Source organism: Poecile atricapillus, chromosome 12 (assembly GCF_030490865.1).
Source record: "Poecile atricapillus isolate bPoeAtr1 chromosome 12, bPoeAtr1.hap1, whole genome shotgun sequence".
Taxonomy (NCBI): Eukaryota; Metazoa; Chordata; class Aves; order Passeriformes; family Paridae; genus Poecile; species Poecile atricapillus.
In genome coordinates this window covers 5,050,252-5,067,027 of record NC_081260.1, presented here as the reverse complement: position 1 = coordinate 5,067,027, position 16,776 = coordinate 5,050,252, and the positions used below count along the sequence as shown (strand labels likewise).

The following is a 16,776-nucleotide window of genomic DNA, read 5'->3' as shown; positions in this document are numbered from 1 at the left end:
AATCACCAGAGAGACATCCCTGGAGTCCTGACCTTGTGTGCAGATCTCGTCCTTCTGCTGAAGTGCTGCTCAAAACATCCTTCAAGATCCATAACTACTGACTTTATAGCATGCAAACTTCAAAACACTTTTCTGAATTTCAAGGGACAAGGATTGTACAACAATCAAGACGATGAAACACACGACCATACGAAGGAAATAAAACATTTTGCTATATTTTTTTAGTTTAAGTGTACAGAGCTTTTATGAAGCTAGTGAAAATCTTCAATATGAGCCTTTAGGGCACATCAATTTAGAATTATTTTCTTTCTGCTCCCTCCTCACTAACATTGCTCAAAAACAATGGTGAAAATAGTTGCCAGCAATGTAATTGAGCCTGTGAAAGGCACCAAAAAGGCTTCTGTGCCTCAAGGCACATCACTTCTGCTCCTCATTTTATTTTTCCATGTATTTAATTGAACTCGGCATTAACCTTTACCACGTGAAACCAAGATGGCAAAACAGTAGATTTGATCTGTGTGCTGAGTCTGGACTGCCTTGTTGTGAACTGCTGGAGGAAGTGGTGCCTGGAGATTCCCTGGGTTTGAAATGGGAGAGCCCATGTTACCTGTCCTTCTGCTCCCACTTGGTGGGAAGTTTTGCCCCTCATCTTTTCCATGTATCAGCCCACAGCAAAAAAATCAGGATAGAAAACCTCTGCAGAAATTTTCCCTAAATGACATGTAACTGTTGATAGGGAGCAGTGAGTATCTCACTAGCACAGGTATAGGAACCTGATCTTTTACCCTAATGCTTATGCTTTCAAAATATTATAAACCATGGGCAATCAAAACAAAAGCAAAACTAAAAACCATACAGCCAAAACCTTGCATTAACATTACATCTACAGACCCATCTCCACTTTATTTTATGCTGTATTTCACCCCAAGCTTTATGTTTGCCAGAAAGATTTTCCAAAATGGAAAGCAGTATCTTTTTGTTTGGCTGATATCCAGCACTGCAGGACATCCTTCCTGGTTGAAAGGTGCAGAAACAACACTACTAAATGTGTTCAGGACCACGAGTATCTTCTCATTTGCAAAGAGAATAAGGAAAAATTCTAACGTAATGGCCTGAAGTCTGAGATAAAAGTTCTAAGACTTACCACACATATCTAATTAGCAGAACATAGTGTACAAGGGAGTGATAATGTACTGTGTTTGGGTGAGAATGCCCCGAATTGGCACACCTGGAGGGCAGGGCAGGAGACCAGCGCCATCCCACTGGCACTGGTGAGCTCCCAGAGACACCTGAAGCCTGGGGTGTGCTGTAGATGGGCAGGCAGGGGGTGCAGGCAAACACACCCTTAACTGGCCCCTTCTTCCCCTCTGTACAAGAGAGCAGAGACCAGGGACCTTCTCTGCTCCTGAGGGAGGATGGACAGAGCTGGGAAGGCAGCACTGTCTTCTGAACTTCCCAATGGTTTCACCTGTATTGGTCAGCAGCTCAATGTCCAGCTCTGCATCATCAGTCTCAAATTACAGAGCATTTCTGATGCACAGGATTATTAAAGTTAGTGCAAAACAAACTCAGTCCTGAAGATGCAGACAAGAAGAAATTCTGGCAATAATGGAAGGACATAATCAGTATTATTGTCATAAAATGTCTGTAGTTACTACACTGGCAATTTTTCCATATGGGTTGGCTTAAGAGGCTGTGCTCTTGCACTGATTACTAAATTATTTTCTTTACAAAGATCTAAGTGGCTCTGTTTTCCAGATGGATAGCCTGAAGCCACTTGGTTCAGAGCTTTATCTTGGACAGTAAAGAAATGAGACAGATGAACACTGAAGTATTCTGTACAAACCCAGCAGTGGCTTGGCTGATGAGAACACTTTGTGTAAAATACCACTGAATTTAAAATAAAGACAGAGGTGAATTGAGGCTAGTTAAAAGTTAGAAGTCAGAAGCACATTTTGATAAAACATTCTAAACCAAATAAAACTTCCTGAAGAGAATTTTGGCTTCACCACATCTCACTTCATCTGGGAGAGCTGCCTTGCCAGGCAAATTAAGAACTGGCCCTTTCCCAACCCAGCCACTGCCAGAGCTCTGGAGTGCCCTGTCCCCCTTGCCTGCCCCCAAGGAGCAGCAGCTTCTTTATTTGAGCATGCAGTTATCCATTTGCCCAGCACTTGCTGAGCAACACTTACTTTTTTCTTGACAGAGAGCACCTGTGCTCAGGGAGGGGAGCTCTCTGCAGCCACTTGCACATCTGGTGGGTGGTGATGCAGCGCTGCAGGCAGGGGCTGGCGCAGGGAGAGGCCGTGGGCGAGCGGGGCGAGGATCTCACGCAGAACCACAGAGATGTGGGTTTCCACCAGCCTCTGCCGTCATGGAGCAGGATCTGGGCAGCACAGCAGGAAACAGGGAAGTTCAGCCCCTCTGGCAGCTGCTCCAGGGAGATGTGAGGCGTGTGTGCGGTGATGAGCTGGGCAGGTTTGCTGTGGCTGCGGCTCAGGGCCCCCCTAGCAGGAATTCAGAATTCTTCTCAAAGCGCTCCGAACCTGTGGATGGCACTGGGCTGAACTGCTCGCTGGGGAGGAGGCTCAAACATGCCAGGGAGACCTCTGGGGAAGAGAGATGGAGAGAGAGAGGTGAATGAAAAACAATGTTTATCCTTGAAATGTAAATGTCTGTGGCTTTTCTAGAGTATGTTTCAAACGACCCAATTAAATTAGTCCATTAGACAAAATCCTATTAATTGGACAGCTTGGTCAGCTGTGGCTTACTCAGAATTTGTTCTGGTTTTAGTATTTTATCATTAAACATAGTTCAGAGTAATTCAAACCTCACAACACCAAGGAAAAATTGCCCATAATTAGCATCTTCAAGTGCAAGCAGCTTTCATCACATGAACACAAGCAGGAGAGCTCATACCACTCCACTCCACTTATTTAGTCTGATTTATCACCAAATTTCCTCTCTGGCTTCCACTGATGCAAACTTGCACTGCTTTGAATGGTTCCTCTGCAAACACAACAAACCAGCTCCATATAGGAAGGTTTAATCTGTCACCAGAGCTTTTCAGCAATCAGATCCCTAAGCATTAGCTTTGTTAATTAAAGTAGCACATCTGAAAAATTAGCAGAAGGGAATACATTGGCATATTTCTGTGCAACAGGGAGAATTTATACCTTCAGCAGTCACCAGTGGACTGAAAAAAGACAGTAGAGCATAACACATGATGTTGCAACACCCCTGGGCTAAAAAGGCAAGTAATATGAGTCATTTAAAAATGAGAAGCATTCTAAAGGTCATTAAAAAAGCTACTAAACCTTATAAAATCAAATAAATACATTAATCAATTCAATCCTCTATGAAACATTCTAATTGAATTTTGCTGTAGTAGTGTCACATGGCTGTGGAAACTGCCCTTCAATAATCCAACCAAAAATTGGCATGTTCCCATCCCCCTGATTAGTGAAATATCAGAAGGAGATAAAAAACAAGGTGGAGGGATTCAGGAAAAATAAATACTAGTATTTAAATTTCATCATGTTCTTCTCATTCATGAGTCTCAAACTCATTTATCCAAGACAGTGGATGGCATCCTTCTGCAAGAGTAAATTGTGGCCATGAACCACTACTTATATCATGGAACATCACAGGCAAGGGGAGTCATCCAGCATGGGAGCCCAGGACAGGGAAAAGCCTGACACTTTGAGGAGCTGAACAGCTCTTGCTCCAAAACATCTCTACTGCAAGAAAACAAAATGGCAAAACTCCCCAGTTCAACCTCCACCCTCACACAGACCCCAGAGCCCGGAGCAGCACCAGGGAAGCCTCCACGCAGAGGCTGTGCAGGAATCCAAGAAAGTCAAAATCTCTTCCCAGGAGTGTCCTGTGATGTCTAGCACAGCACAGAAGTGCTAAATGAGAGGGGGAAGGAGCAGGAAAAGCAGCAGCAGAACAAGGAAGGCCATGAGCAGATGTGTGTTGGCTGCAGCAGTGTCTGCCCCACCAAACCTGCCCCAAAGCAGGGCCAGCAGAGGAACAAGAACTCAGGGGAGGCACTGACATCTGTAGGCATGGAAAACGGGAAAATTACTGATGTAACCCATCTCAGGTCACCCACAGACCTACTGCCATATCAATATACCAAATATCAGCCTGTCAGTGCTCTTCAAAGGGGAGAGGAAGGCCAGCAGGAGGCACAGAAGATTTGCACAATGTGTTCCTGTATAAGGGGATCCTGTGATGGGCCATCTAATGCAGGTTTGTGGCTTTGCATCACTGTCTGTTTTCAAGTACCACAAAATTTCTGTCTTTAAAAAGTCCCTTTTACAACAGAAGTGACTCTGAACTGGTAACTCCTTTACCAGGCCACCCAGTGTGATGTAATTTATACTGCATACAGAGGACAAACCCCAGTGAAGACTTTGCCATGCTACAGTGTGAGGCCCAAGGCACTCATCTGGGTGACCCTCCCAGCATGTGACAGCTGCTGAGATGAGCCTATGAGCAGAGGACAGACTGCAGCAGCTGCTCTGAGGCTTGAAGGAGTGAGAAACCCCCAGCCTTATGCACTGCACAATGCCTCCTCCTTTATCTTTTGTAAAATGACCTCTCAGGAAAGCAATTTCCAAAGTGACTAGTGTTGCTGGTGACACACAGCTAGGGGAAAGAGAGAATTTACAGTGATTAGAATAGATCAGATTTATGGACTAACAGGACAGGCGATGCGTGAAGCAGGGAATGAAATGTAATGAGGCCAAGAAAATATTAAACACATGCTCTATTCCAACCTAAACAGCAGTGTACAATTAGACAGGAAACACAAACTAAAACAATTCACATAATGTTTCATAGCAGTATAAAGAGAAAGCAGAAAAGCTCTTGCAGCTCTTACAGGCTTGACAATACAGAGAACAAACCAGGGGAAGTAAGGCTAGCTGAAACATCCGTATGAAATGCACAAAGTGCCTGTCAATCTCAGGAGCATTTTTTGCCCCACTGAAAAATGTGAGACACTACCAAACAGACTTCCAGAAGGTACAAACTCAGTCCTGAAAGATTTAGTAGTAGATACCATGTTATTTAGGCAACAGGAGCATATCTGCAAAATTAAACCTACAAGTTATATTAAGTCATCCTAAAGCTTGCAGGATCTGATGGCCTTTAGGCATGTGACAGATAAATGCAACAGAGCTTTCTCATTTCATTTTCTCAAAATGAAAGGGTATAGCAGGGAATAAAACTGGCCTAGAGGAGAGCAAGAGTGAGAAGCCAAGAGTTTGAACTGTTCCTTGAAAAAGCCTTGGTGGTTTGGTAGTGGGGCTGAGCCATACTGGAGAAAATGCTGGGCCAAAGGATGTTCTGGGTTACTAAATACCGCTGGGGGAACATTTTAATGCAAATAACTTATTTATAGCCAGGGATACCCTTAAAACTGTGAAAATTTTCTTTGTGCAAGGTTTATATTTCTACTCTGAAAACATTTACATACATGCTTAACTTTATATGTGTCGACTAGTTAAATCAACTGGGATAATTATGGGCTTCAATTTAATATGTCTAGCATTATAAAAAACAAGGGGATTAGCAGGTTGGTATGTCTTTATCTGGTATTTTTAATATGGTATTTTTTTATGGTATATTGATATTTTTATATGGTATATCTTTGGTTCTCTGTATTTTTTGCAGTTGTACTTGGGGCAACAGGAAGAACTGCAACTCTCAGAAAGCTAAGAGAAAATGTAAGATTTTAAAATACTACCAGATGCAACTAAATTTTTCTTTCCTGGAGACCATTTATTTCTAAAGGCCCTCTGTACATACTTTATTAAAGTATTTCCTCAATCATAGTAACTTCTTAGCTGTATTCCTGAGTAGCTTCTTGATTGGGCTCAGAAGTAAAATTATCATTCAGATATTAGCAGTTTTGCTGTTCAAAGTCTAATCTATTTTGAAAGCTTAAACAAAGTCAATAAATATTTAAATTAAATATAATCTGCTCTTGCTTGGTGATTTTAATTAAGAATTAAGTTGCTGTTCCCTTGAAAAGTGTGTTTAAAGCCAGTGCAATAGGAGAATAATGTTAGGGCATTTAAGACTGTACCATTATTAATATATTTTTCAGTATATTGCAGGCTGAGTTTAGCACTGTAGTCGATGCTGCTACACAACTTCTTAGAATTATCTTCCAAAAAAAATACAAAAAATTTGAAAGCTTAACTCAATTTTGCTGTGACTGAGGCACAGAAAAGTGTTTTACTCAATTTCCACCCCCCCCATTTTTATTTCTATTTTGAGTTCAGTTCCTTCATGATTCCCTCCCTGAGCCCACTGGGTGTGACAAAGGAGTCTCATGGAGATTTATATGGCTTTAGGAAGAGAAGTCACCTGTGCTGGCTTTGCACAATTCTTTTCAAACAAGAGTGCTACAATCCTACTTAAGACAAAGGCTTATTCCTTGCATGAGGGTCACAAAATCTGAATCCCATCCATGGGCTCCTCTCAACTAAATAAATCCAAGAGCAAAGGGTGTCCCAGAGCACGTCCCCAGCACAGGGAACCTGCACGAGTTACAAATCTCACAGTCAGCCACAAGTTTTTTCTCTTGTAGTCCACAAACAAGTAAAAAAAATTCTTTTTGTTCCAATCTCTGAAAATATGCCTGCATAGACTATTGTTGCATTTTTATCACAACAGAGACACTGTATTGGACAAATTTTTCTTTGGTTTAAGGGACAGAGTCAGAGGTGGGGGAAGAGGCTGTGTCTGCCCCTTAGCCCAGAACTGGGAAGCAACAAATTGAACTCAAAAAACCAAAAATAAATAAATAAAAAACCCAAAAATACACACAAAAAAATCCACCCAAACAAAAAACCACGAACAAACAAACAGAACAAAAAACCAGAAGAAGATAAATATTTAAACCCAGTTTCAGTAATTCTGAATGTTACTAACTAAAGCAAAAGAAAACTGGTATTTTGCAGAGAACAACTTTTCCTTTGAACAGCTTTGTGGCATGTAAAAAGACAACAAGAAGATAGCTCTTTATCTCTGGAAGCCTGATTTAAAAAATCTCTAATTCAGAACCACCAGCCACTTTCTGATCTAGAAATAAACAGCCCCCCACAAAACCCCAACTCAGCACCCCACAGAAGAGCAATACCCACAGACACAAGACAGCAGAAGATTAACTCTCTTTTTGATCTCTTGATGAGAAAGAGCACAGTTTTGGTACAAAAATGCATTTTCTCCAGTGGACGCCAAACAACTCAGAGTACCACTGTCCAAGAGAGGATTTTCAAAACTGCCATCCAACTTTAATCTGTTCTACCAATTCAGCTGGTGACATCCAAAGCCCCAAGGCATGGGCCCATTGCTCTTTCCCTGCTAAAGATTCAGCATAGACAATATAGGATATTTAAGTATTTTAGAACAGTCTTAGGAAAGAAAATTAAAGACAGCAAAGCACAGCCAGAAAAAGCCAGCAGTAATATTTTCCACCATAGCAGAATTTTCATTTCATGGAAGTTTGGCACTGGGTGCATAGAAGTAGGGTCTCTGCCAGCAAGGTAGGGTACAGCAAACACATTAAACCCACAGCAATTCATGGCTTCAGATTTGCCCTTTGTCATTCTCTTTTTTCCTGCAGTCCTTTGCACAGAGAATGAGATATATGTCAGCATCACCTTTCGTTTGTCCCTCAGACACCTCTCTTCTGGCTTAATTTCCAATTAGCATTCCTGTTTTATATCCAGTATATCACTCATAATAATTTTAGTGCAGTCAAACAGTTCCTCCCCAAATGAGAGGAAGGTTAATGACACTTCCTGTTATTGTCACTATATGCTTTGCATAAGATAGGGAGGGAGACAACCTCTCCTGTAATGCCTCAGAGCAGAAGATGTCTCTTCTTCATCACTGACCTTCAGCTGGACTGCCCATGTGTTTCAAAGCCAGGAGGTGCTTTCTGCCCTGACATTTTGTACCCTGAGGCCAACAGAGAAGGGACCCAAGAATCCTAAGCCTAGATCCTTGTCTGTAACAGAGCAAAAACCGTGCCTTGAAAATGAAGCCAAAAGCACCAGTGACAAAGGTGTTTGCCTTGGTGCACTGCTGGGAGTGTCCCCTCCCTTCTAGAGCAGACACTCAGCTCATGAGCCACACACCAGCCCAGCCCTGGCACTGGGGTGGGCACAGGGACAGGGTCCTGCTGCTCTGCAGCCAGGAAGAGTGACAGCAGTCACAAAACATCACAAAACAATGTATGTGGAACCCAAATTATGTATTCAAAGAGCAGAAAACATTACAGGGAACACAATGCAAACAAGAGGGATGATCTAAATAGGAGCTTGACCTAGAAGCCACTGACTGCAGCCAAAATATTTCCATTTAAGTAACTTGTTAATTCTATTGTATAATTCCTGTTACCTGTTAATCTTTCCCCGAAGAAAAAACACCTAATTCTGATTGCCTGGTAACAGTTACTGCTGGTTGTGGCATTACAGTAACTTCAATATTTTTATGCTAATAACACACCATGTTAGCAAACACACTTTTTCCTATGTTTTTATATTTCTTGTTGTTTAGATAATTAATTTTACCTCCAACTTATGTCAAACTGCTTTTGAATCAAAGTTGGAATTCAATTCACAATGCAGAAAAGAAGTATTTTAATAGGTGCAGTGGCTACAAAAGAAACCATTGAGTTTGCATTTAAAAAAGAGCACATGAAGAAAATTATATACATAATTAGTGACTTGAGGCAATTGTGCCTAATCATATTATGATCAAAAGATCAGAAAAGACCTCACCTCATCCTTACCTAAGAAAAGATTGATGATAGGTGCTGTTTTTATGAACTACAGTGGTTTGCAATTAAGCATAATTCATGTGTTTAGGCAGAGAATTCCCTGGGTTGTAGCTTTCTTTACATGTTAATAGGAAACGTCTTAGGTTTAAATATTTGGTTTATGTGAACTTAAGATATTATGACGGGTTTAAATCTTAATATAGAAATTTTGCAATCTGTTTTTAATTCTGAAGGGGTATATTTCAAACATTTCTATTTCAAATAGACAAACAAGGTTTAAGTTAAGAAGACAAAACCAACCCAAATAAAACCACCAAGAAGTCTCCTCTCCTCCCCCAGGACTTCACATTCCCTGGAGATGGAACTGATTTGAAGGATGCCATCAACAAGAAAGAGCAGCTTCAAAACTTAATTCTCATCAGAAGCAAAGCAGATGGGACAGGAAGTGTAGTCCAGCACCCCCACGTAATCAGTTCACAGGAGCAAAAGGGTCTCATCCAAAATAGGAGAGAGTGCCTGGGCTGAGCAGAATGTCAGGTACATCATCTCAGCTCATCACAAGGCTCCAACACCCACTCCTTCAGTCTCTGTTTTTCACTGGACCCCACTGATCCCCTTGCCAAAGTGGGAAAACTCTGTGCGTGCTGTTTGTGATGGTGACTTTGTCACGTCAGTTTTACTCAGCATCACAAACAGAAGCCATGCTGGTCGCAAGAGGGTCCAGATGCTCACCAAGATCCATCCCCACACCAGGCTGTCTTTCCACCCAGGAAAGCACAGCCCCTGCTCAGGGCTGAGCTGGCCAAACACCCCACACAGCCTCTGGCAGCTCCTCCTGTGCCAGCTCAGCCCAGACCCTGTGAGAAATCTGCTCTGAGGCCCCCGTTCCTCAGTGCCCATGGGGCACGCAGCTGCCGTTCTGCAAAGTCTAGCTTAAGCTCTGGCTTTAGTTCAAACAGGAATCAATTCAGGGAAGCCCTCAAAGCTCCCTTTTGCCTTTAGGAACACTTACAGCACAAATCGCTGCGTTTTGTCTTGGCGCCAGGCTTTGTACTTACTTTGTGTTATCATGAACGGCTGCCAAAAGGGAAGGGAGAGGAACTGGGGTCCATTAGCCAGCCTTTAGTTTTTCATGATCTTCCCAGAAGTCGCTGCCCATGCTGTTCTGATGCATCTGTGCAGTTCTCATCCAAGTCACTGACAGCCCACGCTGCAGCCCTGGGGTATCTACAGCTTTTCATCCTGGGTGACAGCACCACAGGCAGCAAAAAGAGAGCTGATCCTCCAGAAAGTATCACTGGGAAGAATGAATTCTGTGTCAGCTCGCTGTCTCCACAGAATGACATGCACTGGCCAAGCTGCAGACATCATGTAAGGTACTAATTCTGGACATATGCAAAAGGAAGGAAGTGGCATTTCTATCAGCAGGAAACATTTGGGTTGAAGTTGGGACAAGTGTTTAGGAATGACAGGGTGCTTACCCAAGAGGTCATAGCGAGTTAATTTTGTCACCTAAAATTTAATAAGGTGTTCCTACCAAAAGGGGTGTGTTTTTTTCTCTCCCTTCAGGGGGGTCTCACCAAAATAATCTGCTTAGTGCTCACAAGGAGGTGAAGAAACACACACCAGGGCCTCTGTTACAGCCACTGCCTTCACAAAATGCCCATTTAATGTTTAATGGCTCCGAGGTTACACTTTGCACTGTCAGCTTTAAGACCTAGCCTACCTAGGATGGGAAAAATGCAGCTTATTTATATTAGTTATTTGTCTTTCAAAAAAGACTCATGGAATGTTCTTTAAGAACACTGAGCAATAATAATAATATCTGAGTCACTGGGCTGGCTTGGTTTTAGACATCAAGGGGTTCTCTATGGATTTTCCCATTTATTAGTATTTTAAATTTTTTTAGATTAGAACATTATTTTTATAACTGTAGTTGAGAAATAAATATCTTAAGTGGGTTTTTTCCCTTATAATGCAGGGTTACAAAGTGATTTACAGTGAAAATTATGAAGACTTAGTATTTGAGTTTCCTCTGGAACATACTGTTCCTGCAAGGTCAGTAGCATTGAACAGTATTTAAAACTCATGGAAATACATGTCTTGTGGAGCAGCCAAAATGCTGCAGTCCCTAATGACCTGTGCCACAGGACTAAGAACCAAATACTGCAACTGCCAGCAAAGTTTTGATCATCAATTTGGGAATTAAAAACCCTCCTAAACTGATCATAGCCAAGATTTGCAGGGGCAGCACAAAGGGCACCTCTTTCCCTGACATGAGTCATTGCTTTCTATATCATTTGCTTTCTATGTTTTAAGACTCCCCAAAAACTTTTGCATTAATTGCATTAATGCAAGTAAGTGATAAATGCAATTAAAAAAAATAATAAAATCACAGGACACATTTACTTTTCCCAATCACTTTCTAATGAATAATTTGACGTGCAGACAGGGTCCACGCTGCAGAAGGGGCCCCTCAAAGGCAGGCTTTGAACAGCCACAACCCAGCACTTTCGAAAGTGATCACACCAGTCCCCATGCCTACATTCAGTCAAAGATACCACATTTATTTAAAGGTTTGCACCATTTCAGAAGGCTGCACAATGTCTCACAGATAAGCAGTACTGCAGAGGAAACAAAGGCAGGGAAAGGGCAGGCACAGGGGACAAGGACTGACTCCACAAGACATCCATCATGGCATAACAAGCACTGAATTCTTGGCAGGTTTATCACTGCAAAAAAGGAATTAAGAGCAGCCTGAAGAGCCACAGCACATGGGAGCTGCCTAATGCTTGAATTTCACATCTGGATTTACTGATGTTGTAAATATCCACGTCACGAGTCTCACCACAAAACTCATATCCTGCAGTCAAACAGCCAAATGAAAATTTAAATTTTTGTAATATTGTGGGCAGGAGGAGGGGATTATTTCCCACGGCTGAGAATCAATAACTAAAATATTGTGATGCTAAATGAATAAAATTTACAGAAGTAGTTAAAAGAATCATGAAATCCCTCAATGTAAAGGTGCTGAGTAAAGTTTTTTTGAGTGTGTGCCAAGACTGCACTGCTCAGAAAACAGATGAACTCTTTAGAAAAGATCTATCATAACTCTTCTGAAAATAATTTTTATTTCAATTCGCTTGACAAACTTCCCAGTAGGGACAGTTGGGAATCACATATCCAATGCCACACTGTGGAGCTGTATACCTAATGCCTGATCCAAATACCTAATGGACATCAATTATTATATAAGATGAATTAAATATGAAGATTATTTATTTCCATAGCACATTTTAAGTATGTGCTTGGATGTGATGAAAATTTTATTGTTTGTACTTGGGAAATAAAAGGGGCAGGATGCCTAGTGTTAAAATGAATTTTCTAATTGAACTTTAATGAGCCTTGTCAAACCTCTTGATGCAGCTTTCTCACTTCTAAAGATCACTTGTTCCTTATCTAAAGAATGAGCCTGCATTAGCATTTAAAGGCAGCAGGGCTGTGCATGTTGAGCCTTAGCTTTAACCTGAGGCAAAATATTTTTCTTTTACAAACTAGCCAAATGGAATTAGGTAATGGAATTATTTTACATTATTTTAGATAATGTATGTAATTTATTTGCATGGTTTCATTTATGAGGAAAAGCACTAAGGAAAAAGAAGAAATAGAAAAAACCCAACCAGCCCAAACTCTGCTAGTTGTTGGCAGATTAAAAGCAACAGCAAATTCCACATTTCAGGAGTAAGTTTTCCCTGAAGTTTCCCCTGAAAAACAAGAAAATTGTTTTGTCTTTTCAAAAAGAGATCACATTTTGACCACTTGGCTGTGACCAAGGTCACAGCAAATGCCTTAGAACCAACAGTACATTTATGCTGTTCACACTGCTGGGAAACTGTTAGCCAGTTTTGTAAATTTTATTTAAATGCAAACTACTATAGCAAAGAAATATTTGGTGTGATTCAAGTAGAAAACAGTTCCAGAGAAAAGTGAAGCCACAGAGGGCAGTGTGGCTGCGCTCCTCTGGATCTCTCTGGGCTGCAGCAGATCCCTAAACACCACAGAGGGGCTCCCAAAATAGACCTAATTTTTAACCATAAAACACACATAACTTCCTAGTTTCACAGACCTCTTGGAAACATTTTCTTTCTCTTCATGTCAACATTTTCCTCTTATACACAGCTCTTCCTTTTGTCTCAAGGAGGCTTTTATAGCCACTGTGTCTGGTATTGGAGATCTGAAATGCCAGACCAGCTACAAAGGACAATGAATTATTCCTGTCAGTCCATATCCCAGACTCAGGAACTCAGATTGCTGCCACTGTCAGTAGTGCTAAAATTCATTAATATAGTTTATGAGTAACCCTTGGTTCAATTTAATTACCTTACACCAAACGAACTAGCAAAAACCATGGCTTCAGTCCAGAAAACAGAGTATTATCCATCAAAGTATAAGAGCACTCCTAATCTGAGGTTGGGCAGCCACTTACTCTCATGCCTTTGTGGTATCAAAGGCTTCTGTCATTGAAAAGACATTTTCAATTATGATGTATTCCTATTCTTTTATAGAAAGGCACCCCAAAGAAATATAAAATCGTCATTTAATTACATCCCTACCCTTACAAGCCCATTGCTGCTTTGTAAGACTAAAAATTTTCTAGATGTTAAATAGGAATACCATTCCAAAGGAAAAATAATGTCAAGGATAAAACTTTGTTCCTGAAGAAAACTAGAACTTCACTTAGTATTTTAAAGACTTCATTAACAAAACCCTCTGTGGGTATCTACAAATGTTAAATTAAGATCAAGACCTTAAACAGTTTGTCAAACAGATGAGCACATCAAAGCATTTCAAAAAGGAAGAACCTGAGACTTGAAAAGCTGTCAAGAGAGCAGAAGTGAGAAGAAATAAAGGCTAATGAAGTAACTGCAATGCCTGAAGAAATGTCTGGAATAGGTTTTTCCTCTGCATTATCATTTTAGAGCGCTAAAAATGAGGCTGAATTCATTTTATGAGGCTGAATTCACTTCATCACATTCAATATTTTATTACATAGAGATGCATATTTCTGTAAAGACCCATTCCCCCCTTTCTTAATCTCTTTATAACTGAAAGATCTCTTTGCTGTTATTTTGAAGTAATTTATCACATTGGGAAATAGAGGAGCAAATATTGCATCCATTCCTGTACAGCTGCTGGAAGGTGCTGTAGTCCTGGTGCAATCCCTGGGCCAGAGATAAGGGAGAAATAGTCCATTTACTGTGGGTAATTCAGTGTAATTTATATAGAAAAAAGTCTTCAGAGATCCAGAACAGATAAATCAAACTTTTCTTCCTCTATGACCTAAGGCACAAGGAAACCCACAACAGCCTCATGGAGCAACATCTTCAGGCTTGAGGCTTTAACTTGGGGGAAAAAGCACCTGCTATGGAGCTCAGCATGATACAACTCTGTATGTGCACCTCTCATCCCCAGCAAAGGTTGGTGTATGAAAAAGTCCATTTATTGTCTATCTGCTGTTGTTAGTAAAGAATTTTTTGTTAGAAGGAAGCCAAGTCAACAACTGATCCAACTCTAAAACTGCTGAGCTGTGCAGTCATCTTTGTATTGCCTCTGTGAGCTCATAAACAAATGGGTATAAGAGGTTAAACTACTTCTTTTAAGTTTTCAAAATAATATTTTTTTTGTACACATCATGATTTTTAAAGAAAGTCCATTTTTATCTTGTGTAACACACACTTAGTCTGCAGTCTGCATGCTAATTATTTCAGAGCCACAAGGCTTGCATCCCACATGGAAAGAGCTAAATCTCTGTGAGCATTGGGATTAATCTTTCTGACTTGGAAAAAATCTATTTTCAATCCCGTATCCTTGTATTCATTGCTGTGTTGTCCCCCAGCACAACCTGAATTTTAAGTGTACTTGCTGTGAGACTACTGGAAGATGATGTTTCAGTTGCCTATTTTATTGAGTGTAACGCTTCCCAAAATATGATGCCTTTTGATGGATGATTATTTGAAAACCCTACTTGTAAGATAAAAGCTAAGTCAACAAAACAATGCATTTTATTTGGCACATACCATTTGGGAACTGGAGATGCCTCTGAAAGTGCTCGTTTGTAGAGACACATCTTGATAACTGCAGCAGGGGAATGGCCATGGTCACACCTTGGGCTCCTTTCAGCACAGGGGCTGCAAACCCCCAGGGCCAGCCAGGAAACCTCCTGCAGCTCAGGGACCCTTGGCCACATTTCCTGCTCTACAGGCTCTGGGTCATCACCACAATTTCCTTGCTGGATTTACCAGCCTGTGGCCCCAGGAAGGAAAGTCCCTGGACCCCAGAAGACAAATTTTCATAGCCCAAATCCAGTTCTTCCGGCAAGTCTCACCCTCATGAGGATCTGATTATGTGGTGCTCACTTTTTCAGTTCATTTGATATGGGAAAAGAAATACCGTGCAGGATGAAGACGATTCCTTCACCTGAATTTCTGAATTCACCAAAGGGAATTCATCCATGGAGTCATGCACAGCAGCTGCACAGTCCCTTCCCCACTGCCATCTCCCACCACACGGTTTTCACAGACACCCACACCTGTTCTCAGGGGCATATTGATAGATGAGATACCCCTGACATCATCTTCCCTTCAGAGGAGCACAGGCAAGGCTCACAATTACCATAAAATGTATTTTTTATCTTAATGCTTAGCAAAGCATAAAGCAAATACACACTATCAGAAGCAAAAATACAACCACAGAGCAGTGTTGATGCCTCTTGGAAATTATGTGATAAGCTGCCTGCAAGCTCATTATAACCCAGCTTCCAAAATAAATTAGAAATTTTCAAAGGCAGAAAAGATGAATAATCAAGGAAATTTTAAAATGTCATTTACTGAGGAAATAGCATTATAAAACAATCTTTGCTGCGAACTGACTTTAGACACAGAATTTATTAACCACTGATAAATGTCAATCATGATTTCCCTCCCCAAACAAAGAAAATACCTTTGTGTTCACCCTATGCCCCTTAGCTGGCTCACTAATGCTCTGCTTGATGCAAGGGATAAAAAGAATAATGGGATTCAAAATACAGTATTGTTTCTAAACCTTAACAAAAGGAAAGTCACTGAGTGCAAACCCGAGTAATTACTTGTACTTGGAAGAAAATTACTCAGGCAGTTCCTCAGTTTAAAGCACTTGGAGAAAAAAAGTTAGGTTAGGACTTGTTTTTTATAATTGAGCTGGTTTTGAGTGCATGACTAAATAAATAACTTCTTCAAACAAGAAAACAGGATCCATGCTGTATGCATGCAGCTACCAAATCATTGCTTTCAACTGTATTTTACTGTATTTTTGTGAATATTTCAATTTTTATTTTAAAATTATATCTTTCACTAGATGTACCAGAAAGCTTTTCAGTTACTAGTTTGCAGAGGTTCATTGAGGTTAATGATATCAAAGAAATCTCTCTCTCAGTACCCTGAGGAAAAAAAATTTCTTAGTAAGAAGCCCCAGACTGCAGTAAGTAAATTATTTGTTTAAAATTACACTATATTGCCATTGGTGAGAAACAGTAGGTGAGTAAAACTTCTTGAGAAAAGACACAGGAATGTCACCTTGTCTTTTCATTGAAGTTGGAATTCTATCAATACACATATTGAATATTGCCTTTGGGGCCAAGTCTCCATGACTGAGTAATAGCTGTGATCACTTCCCACAGGAGTAAATTGTGTTCTTGGTCTGATTATCCCCACCTCAGGAAAGGACAACACCAACATAGCACAGATTTGAGCTGGACCGAGGTTTCCTGGCTGCAGGTCACAGTGTCTGTGACATTTAACTGGTTTCCAGGTATTTCTCCATGACTGACTTGCCTAGAGGATCAGCAGGTTTATTTGCAAAAAATACCAGCTGCACATGGGGGCATTCTGGAGCCAGCACCATCTGCAGGGGCTCAGCATTTCTTTACACACACA

General features: G+C 40.9%; 1 protein-coding gene across 8 annotated transcripts in view; it reads right to left on the bottom strand.

Annotated features, from left to right (window-relative positions):
* LOC131583622 (5-hydroxytryptamine receptor 2A-like) overlaps nt 1-16,776 on the bottom strand; it is a 170,218-nt gene that overhangs the window by 108,275 nt on the left and 45,167 nt on the right. For 7 of the 8 annotated variants that reach the window (XM_058847946.1, XM_058847945.1, XM_058847944.1 and 4 more), the window contains exons 1-2: nt 9,865-10,129; nt 2,193-2,609 (exon numbers count right to left, since the gene is read on the bottom strand). The gene's annotated coding sequence lies outside the window, so the exon portion shown is untranslated. Of the gene's footprint in view, nt 1-2,192; nt 2,610-9,864; nt 10,130-16,776 lie in introns of those variants that run through there. The other variant, XM_058847942.1, reaches the window with a different exon arrangement.